We start from the raw sequence: 17,102 nt of genomic DNA on the forward strand, positions 1-17,102 counted from the left end.
CTCTGCTTGCCATCTCTTGCAAGCGACTCTCCAAACTTCAGATGAAAATAGTCACCCCCACAGGGACCAGTCCACAACTTCCTCCACAACTCTTTCCCTCAAACCTTAGGAAAAAAAGGAGAGAAAAGGCAGTCCCTGTCTCCCAAGGCCCGGCTATTTACATTGCTGAACCAGAACAGTGAACATATGCATTCGCGCTGACAGTGATAACACGGTTGATTTTCCCGAAACAAAGCAAAAGTCTGCCCCAAAGGTGAACTAAATCCTCCATCTCTAGCAAACTGCTAGCAACTTAGCTCCCTTCCCCCACTTTTCCCACCTTCTCATCATGTTTGTTTTCTTTTTTTAATTTTTAAAATTTATTTATTTATTTTTGGCTGCGTTGGGTCTTCGGTGCTGCTCGTGGGCTTTCTCTAGTTGTGGTGAGCGGGGGCTTCTCATCGCGGTGGCTTCTCTTGTTGCAGAGCACGGGCTCTAGGCGCCCGTGCCTTATAACATCTCAGCCAGGGATTTTATATACCGTGAGAGATGGCTAGAATTTAGGTAAAAGCTTGGAATGGAGAAAAGGATTCTAGGCAAGGGAAACCACTTCAGCCAAGGTCAGGTAGCAGGAAGGGGCAGTGTCCTGGGAACCACGAGGGGACCAGTTAGGTTGGAACAGAGTGTGTGGAGGAGAGGAGAGGGTGCTGTGGATGGAGAGAGCAGCTGGGGGCAGCGGCTGAGGGACAGCAATGAGCACAAGGACGGTGGCCTGGCTGGTCGTGAAGGGGGAGGCTGGAGGCAGGGAGGCCACTCCAAATTGGAGTAGATGGCAGCCTGACCAGGGGAGGGGTGCAGCAGGAATGGGGGTGGGAAAGGACTGATTGGGGGCATAACTTGGAACCACTGGATAACTGATCAGCTGTGGGAAATGCAACAGAGGGACATGTGAGGTATGACTCAGCAGCGTCAAGCTGGCATGTCTGGAAGAATGCTGGAGTCATTCACTAGAACAGCTGGGTGCCCAGAGGGAGCTGGTTCGTGGTCAAGAAGATGGATATGTCATCAGTCACACTGAGCCTCAGTTGCTCAGATGAATATCTGATGGACACTTGGAGATGGAGCAGAGGATGGACACCGGGGCTGAAGGTAGACACTCTGAGTCAGCCTCTTAGAAGACATAGCCCAAACCGCGGACTCTCTCCTTGGGAAAGAGTGTAGAGGGAGGAGGGCAGGAACCTGACCCATCTCTCTTCTTGCTCAAAGCAAAGGTCTTGGCAGTCCCAAGCAAATTACACAGAAATGCAATCCTGCCTCCACAGTTGCCTTCTGGGTCCATCTTCTGGATATACTTCTACAAATGATCTGGGGGCTAAGAAGAAGGTCTCAGAGGGAGCAGCATGGCCAGGGAGTCATGGAACTAGGAAAAGAGAAGCTGCAAGTTGTTGTAGGTGGGTGTCAGCTAAGGGGTGCCAAGATTCTTAGTGTGCACTAAAAACAGCATTGCAGGGCTTCCCTGGTGGCGCAGTGGTTGAGAGTCCGCCTGCCGATGCAGGGGACATGGATTCGTGCCCTGGTCCGGGAAGATCCCACATGCCGCGGAGCGGCTGGGCCCATGAGCCATGGCCGCTGAGCCTGTGTGTCCGGAGCCTGTGCTCTGCAATGGGAGAGGCCACAACAGTGAGAGGCCCACATACAGCAAAACAAACAAACAAAAAACAGCATTGCAAAACACACAGTCCCACTGCTGCTGGAAGGATCCAGGACAGACCTAACCAAGGCTGAAATGGGCCAACTCATGGGATTCCAGACTTAGCAGCCTGTCTCTCCCCGCTTTATAATGGACCTTCTGTCTTGGAATGGAACTTTCCAGGCAACACCATCACCTTTGATCAGACCTGAGATATCTCCACAGTGCAGGATACATCCCAAGGGAGGGAGGTTCTCATTCAGGGAGAACCCTCACGTTCAGCCTCTTAGATACACAAGGCATGTTGCCCAGATGCAAATGCACGCTTGGTGTACACACGTAGAAATATCTCCTCCAAATCCACAGGAGACATGAAGAAAAAAGTATCATTTGGCAACTATCATATATCAGGTACTTTGCCTGGAGCTTTCCAAGTATTTTTACATTTAGTCTCACAACAGTTGTCAAAGAAAGGGATCATTTTCCCATTTTGTAAAACCCCAAGCCTCAGAAACGTTAAATATTTTGCCCAGGATCACATGCCTAGAAAATGGCAGATGGTTCTTGACCCAGGTCTGCCTGTGCACCCACATGTTATTATTCTTCTTTCTCCACACATGTGTGTACAACAGACTCATACACACAAACACATATCCATCCCTCTATACACACAAAATCCCATAGAAAGTAAGCTCCTTGAGGGCAAGGATGTCATTTTGTTCACTGATGGATCCCAGATTTCTAGAACAGTGTCTGGCACAGAGTACACACTCAATAAATATTTTGTGGTTGTCGTTAAATGAATTGAATGAATACACGTGCATGCAACCCTCACCTGTGTACATGTACATCTACGCACACACATGCACGCACGCACGTACGGGCACACTCACTCACCTTCACATACACTTAATTAACACATCAAATCCACTGCCTGAAAGTAGCTCCAAGGTGAAGCTCCAGCTCTCAGAGCTGCCCCTGCAGGTCTGCTCCTGAAGGAGTGACCTCCCCATCTCCCCAGCCTCAGTACATCCCACCTCCTTCTTTTCTTAGCTCAGTCAAAATAAAGAATTTTTCTAAAAGATCTTTACTAAGAGAAAAATAATCAAGAAACTACAAGCTCTTGAGTGGGTGAGCTGACAGATTCGGATTCTTACCCTAAGCCAGGCCCTCCAGTCCGGCCACAGCCCGGCTCAGCGGGTGAGGCGGTCAGCTCGTGGAGCCTAGGCCGTGCTTGGCTGCTCTGCCAGTGGCTCAGATGCCCAGCCTGAGGGAGCAGGGAGTTGGCACAGCTGCTCAATCTGGGCCATTCTCTCTTCCTCCAGATACTGCTGCTGCTTCTATATGGGCACAGACACTTCTGCCACTCTGGCCTTGAGCTAACTGCAATTTTACACCCTCTTTGCCATCTGCTGTGCCCTGGGCTTGTAAACCAGACTGGTCCAACCCAAATCACTCAGTAGGACTGTGTCTATCCCATGCCTAAAACTCCAACAACCTTAATTCCTTCCCAGAGCCTCAAGGCTCTGCCTGAGATGGCTCCTGTCCATCCCCAACCTCACCCCACTCCACCCCTTTATCTGGTCTCCAGTTACATTTGCAAAGCAGTTCTGATGGATGTACCAGAGCCCAGCATCCCAAGGATCTGTTCACCAGACACCTCAGACAACTCCAGATCAGACCCTGGACCGGTGCATCAGCAGCACCAGGGTCTCTGGATTAAAAAGTAAATTCCTGAGCCCACCTAAGACCTGCTGGATCAGAATCTCTGCAAGTGAGGCCCAGAAGCCAGTACTTCTAACAGGCTTCCCAGGTGACTGTCACACTCCAAAGTCCAAGAAGCACCACCCCAAATCTATTAAACTCCATACATACCCCCATGCATATATAATAATGGTAGCTAAAATACTTATTGAGCACTTACTATGTGCAAGGAAGTATTTTCATGTGTTAACTCAGTTCACCCTCACAACAACGTTGGAGGGAGGCATGTTATCATGCCCACTTCGCAGTGACTTGCCCAGATTCATACAGCCTTCGGTGGGAAGTCAGGGATCGAACCCCGGCCCTGTGACTTCCAAGCCTGCACGCAACCGGCACACACTCTCTAGCGCGCTCGACTGCGCCTACAGAGATCACACACACACAGGACCCCCACCCCTTCAGAACCGCTGACCAAAGAGGTTCTGACAAAAGAGGTGGAGGGCCAGGGTGTTTTCCAAGGCTCCTGGTTTCTCTCTCACCCCAAGTCTGGCATACACAGATCTGAGCCTAGAGAGCCAACAGTCACAGCCAGCAGGGCCGGGGAGCTGGTGAGCTGTGGCCCCAGGACTTAGGCAGCACCCCCAGGCCCTGAGGTTCAGCCCTGCCTGCTGCAGGGAGCGTGCCCACCACGGGCCTCCACTGCCAGGGCCCCTGAACCCTGCCCCCCAGCCTCTGCTGCCCAGCGTGTCCTGGCTCCCCGAGAGCCGAGCCCCTGACAGGGCCCTCCTGGAATGCTGTAGCCAGAGAGCAGATGTGCTTGCAGCTCTTTCCAAAAGCTAGTCTTCTCAGGAATCCTGCCATGGGGGAAAGGCAGGGGGATGGGGGGAAGGAGTGGAAAAACAACCGAAATACCATAACACAGAAAAGTGATCCAAATAAAAAGCAGCAACTGCGTATCTGGAAGGAATAAACTGAGGAGGAGAGGCGCAGAGCTGTGCAGCATGGCCGTGAGGCTGCCAACCTTGGCAGCCCGGGGATGGGGGCTGGGTGGCCACCGTCAACTGGCCACAGGGTTGCTCTGGCCAGGGGCTGGGGTGGGGGGAGAGTCTGGGCTGCCGCAGGGGCACGAGGAGTGGATCTCAGCCAGCAGTCTCCTCCTTCCCAGGGCTCCAGGCACTGTGTTCCTCATCCCCCAAGACCTATCCGGAGAGGCCTTCTCACTGTTCTCCACTTGAAGGGTCTGCTTGGGACCGTGGAAAGAGCCAGAATGATGTCTGAACTCACAGACATTCTGATCATGGGGAGAGAAGGCTTTCTCAGAATAGGGCTGGGTCCCCTGACAGTGGAGGGGAGAGATGGGAAGGATTTATTTTGAGGCCAGAGAATGCAGAATCAAGTGGTTCTCACCCAGCTCCCTCCTGATGAGCAGTGCGACCTAGGGAAACTCACTTATTTGCACTGAGCCCAATTCCCCTCACTGTAAAATGGGCTAACTCAGGCTTTCTCTGTGCATCTCAGGGTCAAAAAAGACCCATAGATTGGACAACCTATCAAAGCTGGGGCTTGAGCACAGAAAGCGAGATGGTGGTGTGTCACAGGATGTGGAGTTGAAGGATTGGGCTTGAGACCTCCTAACTAGCCACGTGACCTTGGAGTAGACACTTAACCTCTCTGTGCTCAAGAGGGCCAAAGCCTAGATACATGAGGAGCTCTTGAAAAACTTTTATAAGTGGTAGATGATGTCAGCTCCCACTTCCTCAGCCATGTACCAGGTACAGATTGTGTGTATATTTTTGTGAGGTAGGTATTACTATTCCCATTTTACAGATGGGAAAATAAGGCTCAGTGAAGTTAAGGAACTTCTGAAAACTGACAGGTGCTGAAGTTGAACCAGGTCTGTCTGATTTCGGAGCCCATGGCCTCTCTCCTATCGCAGCCGAGGGGGCAGGGACGGGCAGTGCCCCTGTTGGTGAGCTGAGGGAAGAGGTGAAGTCCTAGCAGAGGAGCCTGGCTGGGGATATCTGGCAGCAGGGGCAGGGACTCTGTCTGGCCTTGGTTTGTGCAGGAGGCTTGGTGGAGTGAGGTGTACCTTGACCTGGAGGAACTGAAGCCCCCAGTGCCTCATGATAACCTGGAAGCCAGCTGCCCAAGGGTGCAAAGGTGCTATAATCCACGAGGACTATTGCCAGGCAGAACCTGGGGAACAAAGCAGGAAGTACGAGAGCTGCCAAGTAGGTCAGCAGAGCATCAGACTGTTGAGCAAGACAGGTGCAGAGCTGGGAACAAGCTGGATTGTTAACAGGATAACGACAGGTGAAAAGAGGCCCAGACGTGTCATCAGGATGGCTCAGGAATCAACTCCGTGGCTGAGGCCTCCTCTTACATCAGATGCTCTGTGAGGCCACAGGGGCTTTTGGACGGACGGGTTATCAAGGCCTGGGCTCAAGCACAGAGAGAGAGCTGGTGCTAGGTCACAGGATATGGCGTTGAAGAATCAGCTTTGAGACCTACTCATTAGCCATGTGACCCTGGAGTAGACACTTAACCTCTTTGTGCTCAAGAGAGACAAAGCCTAGATAAGAGCAGAGCAAAGACAGTTTCCCTCCATGTCTGCTCTCCAGCCCCTGCCCCCATCACCCGCTCTGTGAAGCCTGCCATCCTGGCAGTGAGTGAGCCACTCCCTTCCTAGAACCCTGTAGCCCCTGTACATGCCCCACATATGCCCTTCGTTTTGACAGTTTTGACCACTCCAATGTAAGGCCCAGTGTGTGTCACCCCATTAGGACTGTGGGCTTCTCAAGCGTATCCCATCATGGTGCCTGAGACAGGGACTAGTGTTTGAGAGATGAAGGAGGAACTAAGTAAACAGAAATTCATCTGGAGGCTTCCTAAAAGCAGGCAGTGGTCCATTTGGGTCTTAAAAGAATTGGTGTATTTGAATATTACTCTTCAAAGAAATCAAAGGTCTTCTTGGCTCCTAATACTTGAGTTAGCCATACCAGTCCCTAAATGCTAAAAGAATTCTCTCGACAATGTTTATTCATTCATTCCACAAACATTTGCTGAGCTTAAACTATGTGTCAGGCTGGAAGACAAAAGCTAAGAAGTTAGGGTCCCTCTTCTCAAAGGTGCAACTGTGAAGTGGCTGGAAATGGGGTGCAGATAAGCACCTGGATAATCATATTCTTCAACCATCTAGAGGATTCTATGGGAGCCCATTAGAGATATAACCAATCCATCCATGAGGGAGCAAGGAAAGGGTTGCTATATGTGGCTGTGTAGGTCGTGTACCGCAGAAGGCAGGGTGTGCCCTGGAGTTGTGCAATGCAAGGGCCCAATCCTTCCAGGCCCCCAGCATCTGAAGCCCTGTTGCCCCCTCATCCCAATCCCCAAATCCTAGTCCATCAGCCTGGTCCCAGTGGGTCTTTCTCCTCCTCTGGCTCCTCTACTGAGAATTTCTTTGTCTAGTCCTCCGGAGAAGTTTTCTTCTGGAAAACTCCCCAGGAGTCCCTGTTACCTCCTTTCTCCTGCCAGCTCTATAAAGCAAACCGGCTCCTCTCAGAGAATTACAGTTTAGGGGAAGTGTGATTCATGGGGAAAGAACTCTTTCCACGGCTTTCTAACCTTTGATGTGACCCCAAAAAACCTGTGGCTAATACAGAGCGCTCTAAATCTCACAAAACTCATAAACACAAGAGCCGCACTGCACTGGGCCGTGAACAAGGCCTCTGGCTAGCCAGCTCCTGCCACCAGCTGGAGAAATGTTCCCCTTTCCCACCCTACACCGACAGCCCTCCCACAAACCCTCCACTCTCCTGGCAGCTCCTGCAGGGGCAGCGTTCCAGGGCCCCCGTGGCTGGGAGGGGAGGCTTGCCAAGGCCCCTGATGGCCCACCAGTCCATAGCTGGACCCAGAACCTCTGCCCCTCCAACTCTGATAGGAAAGGCCTCAGTTGTTGAGCAAGGGAGGGAAAGGCTGGAGAAACAGACTCTAAAATACAGCCTCCCTGAAGGGAAGAACAGCTGGGACCAGGAAGATGCTAGTGAATTTTAGGTGGCATGTCTGCAGAAGTAGTGCCCACTGAGGTTTCTGGAGGTTTTCCTGCAAAGCAAAGCAATATAAATGAAGTCTATTTTCCCCATGAAAACAATGTGGGGTTTTGTTTATTTGTTTGTTTTAAGAGAAGAATCTATCAGCCACAAGTTTAATGAACAAGAAGCAATATACCTGTTCTCTACATAGCAGACCTCTTTCTAAAGCAGGGTATAGAACAAGCAGGACCAAGTGGGAACGTGTAAGATAACGTAAATGGAACGCCTTGCACGAAGCCTAGCCTATGGTAGGTGATTAATAAATGGTCACCGTTATTACAGTGCCTTATTATCTGAGCAATCCCTGGCGAAGGCACTGAGCAGAGCAGGGAGAAGGACCATAAAGTTTCCAGGAATTAGTCTGAGGCCCTGCTTGCCCGCCGCCTGGCGGAGGGGCCCCGAGTCCTCCAGGTGGGGAAGCTGGCTGACTGCAGGGAGGACGTTTGTGCTCTGCCGCTCATGCTGAAAATAGTACCACCACACAGCTGGTCGCAAAGGCAGAGGGACAGACAGTGGCCAAACTAAACCGACAGCTGGCTTCAGGACAATTGGTGGGGACTTCCCTTCCTCCTGCCTACCCCATAGCACATGGTGGCAATTTGGAAGTCAAAAGCTCTATTTTTTTCTTTCCAAAGGCTCTTTTCCTCCACAGTTGCTGTTACTGGGTTTGGGCCTCACAGGTGCTGAGGAGGTGGTGTCCTGGGCCACCTCTGTCTCTGGGGATGGGGAAAGGGAGACTGGGCGGGCTGCCAGCAGCTCCCTGCTGGTCTTGGCAAGCCTGCCCCCGTGCCTCTCTGTAGTAGCAGGTAGGTGACATGGCACTTGACCCAGCCCCAAGACAAGTGCCCCTCTCAGCACTCTGTGTTGGCGGGGGCAGGGAAGGAGTGTGGCAGGTGTGGGGGGGGTCTTGCTCTCTGGAAAACCTTTCCAGAGATTTCTCTTCCCCAGCAGGGCAGGGGTGCACCACAAAGGTGAACCTTGTTCTCTTCTCCAAGGCTGTGGCTGGGCTGTGGGAAGGACTGAACTGTGTCCTGGCGGGGGCCACCTAACAGGCACCTAGTGTGGAGCCGGCTAACCTTCCTACACTCAAAACACCACCCGTAGCACGGAGGCATCTGCTCGTTAAGTCCACACCCAGAACCTGGGGAAAGTCACCTTCCCTCCCCTCTGTTTTCCCCACCTCCATTTTAATCAGATTCTCCCTTTCTTTACTGAACAGAGAACAGAAAGGACCTCCTCCTGGTGTGTGCAGGCACTCAGAGCAAAGGGAGAAGCCCCCAGGGGTCTAGCTATTGAGCCCATGTGTACCATGTTTACTCTCTAGGATTTGTGGTCAGAAGAGATCACTTATTACTTACGTACGGTCATCATTTACTCATCGGGCCTCGATGGCCTCATTTCTGAAATGGAGATAATAACAATACCACCTCGCGAGGTTGTGTGTTGAGAGGAGTAAATAAGATGGGGTATGAGAAAGCTTTGCAAACTGCGCAGTGCCACACATAATAATTACGATGATTAATATTACTATTACACTGCTGCAAGCACTATAAGAACAGCCATTGTCCCTCAGAAATGCCCTCCAAGCCTGTGGATGTTTTCAGGGGAACACCACGAGAGTCTTCCAGACTGGAGTCTCTGTCTCCTGACCGATCCTGCCATGGGGCACGGCCAGGGCAGGAGGGCCAGGGTGAGGTTAGCCCTCTCACCCTCATCATCCAGCCTCCAGCAACAGGACAGTGATTATACCCCAAGGAGGAGCGAGGGTCTCTCCCAGGGATTACCTCACCCCTCCAGAGCTGAGCAGATGTAAAGAAAGGGAGGAGTAGGGACGGCTAAGGGGGCAGCCCGAAGTCACGTGACTTTCCCAAAGCCAGCCCCGCAGGCAGGGCCAGAGAGCAAAGCACTGAAAGGGGCTGATCCTTAGAGGCAAATCTAGGGCTCCACGGCCCGCCCCCACTATCCCCCCGCCTCAGCCCTGAGAGCCCAGCTCAGGAGGGGCCTGGGACACAGAAGCTCCCTGGCTCCAACAATAACTGCTGCTGTTTGTTGAGCCTGTGCTAGGTGCTTTCTGTCCATTGGACCCTAATCACAGCCCTGCCACCCAGGGGTTATTACGCCTCTTTTCAGATGAGGCTCTGACCGGATGTAATTCTCCCAAGGTTGCTCGTCAAGTTAGTGGCAAAGCTGGACGAGATTTGAACCAGGTTCTGTTTAGGTCCAAAGACCTACCCATTGCCTGCTTGTCCCGTCAGCCCAAAATGGCAGGCTGGGCGAGGCTGGGCTAGCTTCTGGGTAGGGTCCCCAGCCACCAGGGAGAGGAGAGAGCCTAAGAGGAAAAGGGAAATTGTTTACCCTCAGTAACTGCACTTCTGAACCGCCGCCAAGCCTGCGCACACCAGACTAAACCACAGGGCTGCCCTGCCCTGGTGCCTAGGCACGGGTGTCCAAAGTGACCTGCTCCAGCGCTCGGCTCCAAACCTGGGGGAGGCACCGGGGAGCCCCCGAAGAGCAGCAGGGGCCTGATTATGGAGGCCAAGGACCCCACTCCTGGAGCGAGCTGAGGAGAGGCAGCCCTCCAGTCCTCCACTCCCGGACTGGCTGTGGGGAAACATGTCGGAGTACTCACCCCAGGGCAGGGCCTGGCTGGCTTCCCCCATCTTTTCTCGTCATCTCCCAGGAAGGAGTGAGGGTGAGGTGGCCTGGACTGAGGCAGAGAACGATGGAGTGCAGATCAAATCCCATGGTTTTTGTTGGGATAGATCACCCCCAAATAATTTTTCTTTCCACTTATTGTAAAAGTCACATAGACATACTACAGAAGATTTGACAAATAGAAGAAAAAGAATTAACTGTAATTTTACCACCATAACACAATCACTGGTAACACTCTCATGTAGTTTCTTCCCAGCTCTCTCACCTCTTTTTTATTAAAATTTTTAAAAAATAATTGTTATTACGCTATTTTCAGAATGTGGATGGATTTTCCCATCGCTTGTCATGACATAAAATCATCTTCCCATGTTGCTGTGCAGTTGGCCTGTCCTCCTTTTGGACCACTGTAGAGGAGTCCACTGTGTGAGTCAAGGCAAAGGCTTCTACCCCCTGATTTAAGAATGTTTGAAGTCTTGATTTAAGTATCTGAAGTCTTACAAAAGTAGAAATAGAGACATAGATGTAGAGAACAAACGTATGGACACCAAGGGGGGAAAGTGGCGGGGGGTGGTGGTGGTGGCGGGATGAATTGGGAGATTGGGACTGACATATATACACCAATATGTATAAAATAGATAACTAATAAGAACCTGCTGTATAAAAAAATAAATAAAATAAAATTCAAAAAAAAAATAAATGTTTTTAAAAAGTAGAAAACTTGAATCACATTTACTCAACCTTTAATAAACCTCCTATTGTGAAAAGAATAAAATTATATGAACTCAGAGTTGGTCCAGAAAATCCAAGTAGCCCTTGGTTGCAGCAGAGTGGGGAGGGGGCCTGTGGGGCGGGGAAGCACTGCTGGGGTGAGGCTGGGGCACCTGCCACCAGCTCAGACCCACACAGATCAGGCCCCTTGCCTTCTTGGTCCTGCAGAACCTGGGTTCTCAACATTGCTTCTGGGCCAGAGAGTTGCCAGGAGAGACTGATTGTAGAAGAATGTTAGACTGGAAACCAAGGAGCCTCTGTCAGATGCCTGCTGTCCTTTCCAGAGCCTTCCTGCACTTGTTAGGGGTCTGCCTGCGGAAGGCAGCCCTGAGAGCCCCCGCTCCACTGCTGGAGAGCAGCACAGACACCAATCCTTCCTCATCCCCAGCTAGGCCCCCAGCCCGTCAGCCTGCTCAAGGATGCTCTCAAACAGATACTCTTGAGGGTTATTAGGTATATATCAAGGGGCTACTGAATGCATTGTTTGAGTCCTGCTGCAAACAAGAAAAAACCATCCCTGCCCCTGGAAGCTTACAGTCTAGTTACTGCAGAATTTAAAACAAAGACAGTGTAGTCTCATGGTCCATAGCTTGCACTCTGGAGTTAGACTTAGCTGAGTGGAGCGCTTCCCCCTGACTCCCCTCCCCTTATTGAACAAGTAAGTTACTTTAACCTTTCTAAGCCCCAGATTCCTCATCTGCAGAATGGGGTTTTTACTCGCAGAGTAAAATCTAATTTACTCGCAGAGTTGTGGGAAGGATTGGAGACAATATATGAAAAGTGCCAGTCATTTGGTAGGCTTTCAGAAACATTGGTTATCATTAAAGTAGCACAAAACACATGTAAAATGCTATAGGGACACTATGTAAAGGAAGGGGGTCAGAGCATTGAGGGGTGAAGGAGCAAACAGCTCTGGAGCGGGGGTTTTCAACCCTGGCTAGGCATGAGAATCACCTGGGGAGCTTTGAAATTATGCTGATGCCCAGGCCTCACGGACCAATTAAGCCAGAATGGGACCCAGGCCTGGGCACATTTTATTAAAAAACTGCCCAGGTGAGGGCTTCCCTGGTGGTACAGTGGTTAAGAATCTGCCTGCCAATGCAGGGGACATGGGTTCGAGCCCTGGTCTGGGAAGATCCCACATGCCTCAGAGCGACTAAGCCCTTGTGCCACAACTACTGAGCCTGTGTGCCCCAACTACTGAAGCCCGCGTGCCTAGAGCCTGTGCTCCGCAACAAGAGAAGACACTGCAATGAGAAGCCCGCGCGCCGCCAGGAAGAGTAGCCCCCGCTTGCCACACTAGAGAAAGCCTGCGCACAGCAACGGAGACCCAGTGCAGCCAAAAATAAACAAATAAAAATAAATAAATAAATTTATTTAAAAAAAAAAAAGAAACTGTCCGGGTGAATCTGGGTGCATCCCAGATGGAGACCCACTGCTCTAGGAGGTGTTTCAAAACATGATTTGGAAAGGAAACCAACATGTATTATGTTAACTTGTACACACTAGGCACTCTCACAACTGGTAACTCATCTGAGTTCTTGCAACGATCACCTGAAGCAGGTACTTTTAATCCTGTTTCAATAAAGGGAAGCAGAAGGTCAGGAAGGTCACTGAAATCTGCCTACCCCCCAGCCCAGGCATTTCTGTACTACCTGATGCTCTAGAGCAGCACCGTCCAGTAGAAGCATAATGGGAGCCACGAATGGGAGCCAGAGATGCAATTTCAGATTTTCTAGTAGCCACATTAAAAAGTTAAAAAGAAATAGGTGAAATTAATTTTTTTAATATATGTGATTTAATGCAATATATCTATAATATTACTATTGCAATGTGTTATCGATATAAAAATTATAATGAGATATTTCACATTACGTTTTTCATCCTGAGTCTTCAAAATCTGGTATATATTTTACACTAAGAGCACAATTCAGACTGGCCACAAGTGCTCAGTTCAGACTAGTCACATGTGACTAGGGGCTATGGTATTAGACTGGCTAAAGGGACAGTTGACCTGGAATCCCACTGAGCAGGTAATAAGAGGAGGTGGGAAAGACCCATAGGTGTGGGCTGAAGAGTTTCAGAATTAGCCAAGAGATTCTTAAATGAGAGAGTGACCTGGAGCCCAGGCGGCACTCTGATGGCTGGGGAGTCTGGAGGCCACCACAAGCCAGAAGAAGAAGTCCAACTGGACAGCCACATGCAAAAGAATGAAACTGGACCCCTATCTATCCCAGACACAAAAATCAATTCAAAATGGATTCAAGAGTTAAACATAAGACCTGAGTCCTTAAAACTCCTAGAAGAAATATAGAGGAAAAGCTCCTTGATATTGGTTCTTGGCAATTATTCTTTGGAGTTGACACCAAAAGCCCAGGCAACAAAAGTAAAAATAAAGTGGGACTACACCAAACTAAAAAGTTTCTGCACAGCAAAAGAAACAATGAACAGAATGAAAAGGCAACATGTGGATTAGGAGAGAATATTCGCAAACCATGTATCCAAAAATGATTTAATATCCAAAACACATAGGAACTCTTACAACTCAATAGTAAATAATAATAACTCTATTTAAAAATGGGCAAAGGACCTGAATATACATTTTTCCAAAGACATACAAATGGCCAACAGATATATGCAAAAGTACCCAACATCATTAATTATCAGGGAAATGCAAACCAAAACCACAGTGACTTATCATCCCACAGCTGTTAAGATGTCTATTATCAAAAATATAAGAGATAGGGCTTCCCTGGTGGCGCACTCGTTGAGAATCTGCCTGCTAATGCAGGGGACACGGGTTCGAGCCCTGGTCTGGGAGGATCCCACATGCCGCGGAGCAACTAGGCCCGTGAGCCACAACTACTGAGCCTGCGCATCTGGAGCCTGTGCTCCACAACAAGAGAGGCCGCGATAGTGAGAGGCATGTGCACTGCGATGAAGAGAGGCCCCTGCTTGCCACAACTAGAGAAAGCCGTCGCACAGAAACGAAGACCCAACACAGCAAAAATAAATTAATTAATTAATAAACTGCTACCCCCAATATCTTCTTTAAAAAAATAATAATATAAGAGATAACAGGTGTTGGTGAGGATGAGGAGGAAAGGGAACCCTCTTGCACTGCTGGTGGGAATGTAAATTGGTGCAGCCACTATGGAAAACAGTATGGAGATTTCTCAAAAAACTAGAAATAGAACATTTGATCCAGCAATCCCACTCTGGGCATATATTCAAAGGAAATGAAATCACTATGTCAAAGAGATATCTGCACTCCCATGTTCATTGCCGCATTATTCACAAAGCCAAGATATGGAAACAACCTAAATGTCTGTCGACAAATGAATGGATAAAGAAGATGTGATATATTTATACGGTGGCCTTAAAAAAAGAAGGAAATCCTACCATTTGCAACAGCATGAATGAAACTGGAGGGCATTTATGCTAAGATAAATAATTCAGACAGAGAAAGACAAATATTTTATGGTAAAACCTACAGGTGGAATCTAAAGGAAAAAAGTCCAACTCAGAGAAACAGAGTAGAATGGTAGTTGCCAAGGGCTGGGAGATGAGGGGAAATGGGAGATGTTGGTCAAAGCGTAAGACTTTCCGTCATAAGATGAATAAGTTCTGAGGACCTGATGTACAGCCTAGTGACTATAGTGAATAACACTGTATTGTATACTTGAAATTTGCTAAGAGATCTTAAGTATTATCACCAAAAAAAGGTACCTGTGTGAGCTGATATGTTACTTAGCTGTGGTAATCATTTCACAATGTATATCAGATCATCACATTGTAAACTTTAAATATAGATAATGTTATTTGTCAATTATACCTCAGTAAAGTTGGGGGGGGTGGTCCAAAGACCATGAGGGGCCAGTGAGAGGTTGAAGAAGGAAACCCCAGCAGGCAACCAGCCACAAAAGTAGGACTGGGAACCTTGGCACCTGCCTTCACCTGGGCTGGAGGAGGCCCCCGGCCAGGCGCTGAAAGTGTGAATTTATTGGGTTGGGAGAAGGCTGCTTTACGGTTCTCGGAAGCAGACTTGCACCAGATCCCTCCCCTCCCTCTCCCCCTACCACCCCTGCAGCCCATAAAGGGTAATGGAGCTGAAGTGAAATTAAAATAGTCCCATGAAATCCACATCATTTGAAAAGGGTACCTGCTTTAAAGGCCAAATTTCCTGAGCCCAGGTTTATACATTAAGCTACAGAAAGACCTAATTAATTCAGAGCAACCCCACTAACTCTGAATTTGGGATACATTCTGCCTCAGACAGTTCTGAAGTCTTTCCTTTTACACTATCTATGAAGAAACAGTTTGCTAAGCAAATAAATAGCGCAGGCCAGATTACAGAGACAGGTCTGGTTCACCTAAAACTGTTTTTAAGGACTTTAAAAATCACTTTAGCAGCCTCATTTGCAGGAAGTTAATGAGATCATTACAGCTGGTCCTTATCTATTTATTTCAACATTTCAGTTTTCCAAGCACCTTCATACACACTATTGGATGTGACCCTTCGGGTGGAGATGCTGTTATTTTTTAGTCTCCAGCAACTAAATGACTGACACGTAATAGATACTCAATGGTCGCTAAATGAATGGAGGCAGGCATGGCAGTAATAGTCCCACATTACAGGTGAGAAAAATGAGGCTCAGAGCTGTTTATAACGTATCTCAGGGGATCCCTCCAGCTGAACCAGCCCCATGGCTAGTAAGTGGTGAAATTGGGGTTCAAACCGTTCCTGGCTTTACGGGATCTTTCCACTCTATTCTACTGTTACCAGGACTGCTGCTTGACAACCGTTTATTAGCTGAGTTTGAGGAACAGTCTGTTCTTAGGAGCAATAAAAGCCCTTTTTTTTTTTTTGGTAAATAGGCTTTTCCCCAGATAAAGGAATTAGTGACTGTTCTGGAACCTGAGCCTCCCCACTACCCAGCCACAATCCCCTTCTCTGCAGAGCACGGGAGGCCTTTCTGAGCAGGCCTGACTCTGACACAGGGTCACTCACCATGCATGGCCACTGGGATGTCAGGGCGAGCATAAGTGAGTTTCCTCCCTGGGAGGAAAGGGCTGGAAGAATTGGGGACTGACCGCTCCAAACTGATGTGGGCCTGGATCCTCCAGGGATTGCTTCCCAAGACACGGGCCTCCCCAGGAGTGATGGTCTCTGTCCTCTGGGTCTCCCCTTCCCTGGATTGGTCGGGGTTCGGGGCAGGGGGGAGATGGTCGCTGTCTCTCCCTGCCCATTGTTCCGGAGGCTCTGCCGGCTTGGAACACTATGCAGGGAAAATTCCCTGACCGTGAGATCTGCAGGCTGCAGGGTCCCCGGGGAAGGCCGGGCCTGGGGCTCTCTCGTGCTGCAGCTGGAAAGAGGGGTTGGGTTTCAGTGAGCCAGGCTGGGGGACGGCAGCCTGCCTTCCCGGTGGTGAGGGAGCCGGCCCTGCAGGCCAGCAGTGCCGACAGCTTCCTGTCGAGAGCTGTGGGCCCATGTGACCGCTCCCCACTTGGAGGATTAGGGGGTGAAAGGCCCAAGGCGTGTGGGAGAGCAGGAGGGGTACCCAGGCACTATCTGGTCCGGCCGGGGAAGTGGGAGACAGAGCACCAAATCTTTTTTTGCTAAATGAATTCTGCTGGCTCCTTGTCGCACGGTCCAGCGAGCCGCGTCTGTCTGGGGGTGTGGGGGGTGGCATGCGGTGAGCCTTGGCACTGACTGGGACCAGGGCTGTTTGTTTAAAGTCCCCTCCCCCCAACCTGGCCACACACACATCCCCTCAGTGCCTGACAGGGAGGGAATGCAGTAGCCACAGACCTGCTTGGTGAGGAGGAGATAGGCTCCGGCTGTGACAGGGAACACACCGGGTGGCTGGATTGAGGGCGGTGCCACGGCTCTGACTCCCAGGCTTCCTCCCCAGCTGGTCCCCCAAGGCCAAGTGCAGCTGCGGCCAGGGGACCAGGCCACCCACTAAAGCCATCAGCCCTGAAGAGGTGCCAAATATCAGGCCTTGTCTAGAGATACCCTGTTCTGTTCAACAAGGATTTATTGAGCACCTACTGTATTTGGAAGTGGGCACAGAGGCAGGTAGGTGACAGACTTGAGATAAGGTTTGAGGGTGACAGGGTAGAGTGAGGCACAGAGGAGGGTACCCAGGTCAGCCCTGGGGCTCAGAGGAGGGAGAGGCCAGAAGGGAGGGCAGGTCAGTTTAGAAGAAGCT

Source organism: Aethalodelphis obliquidens, unplaced genomic scaffold (genome assembly GCF_003676395.1).
Source record: "Aethalodelphis obliquidens isolate GAN/ISIS:26980383/991018 unplaced genomic scaffold, ASM367639v1 scaffold1, whole genome shotgun sequence".
NCBI classification, from domain to species: domain Eukaryota; kingdom Metazoa; phylum Chordata; class Mammalia; order Artiodactyla; family Delphinidae; genus Aethalodelphis; species Aethalodelphis obliquidens.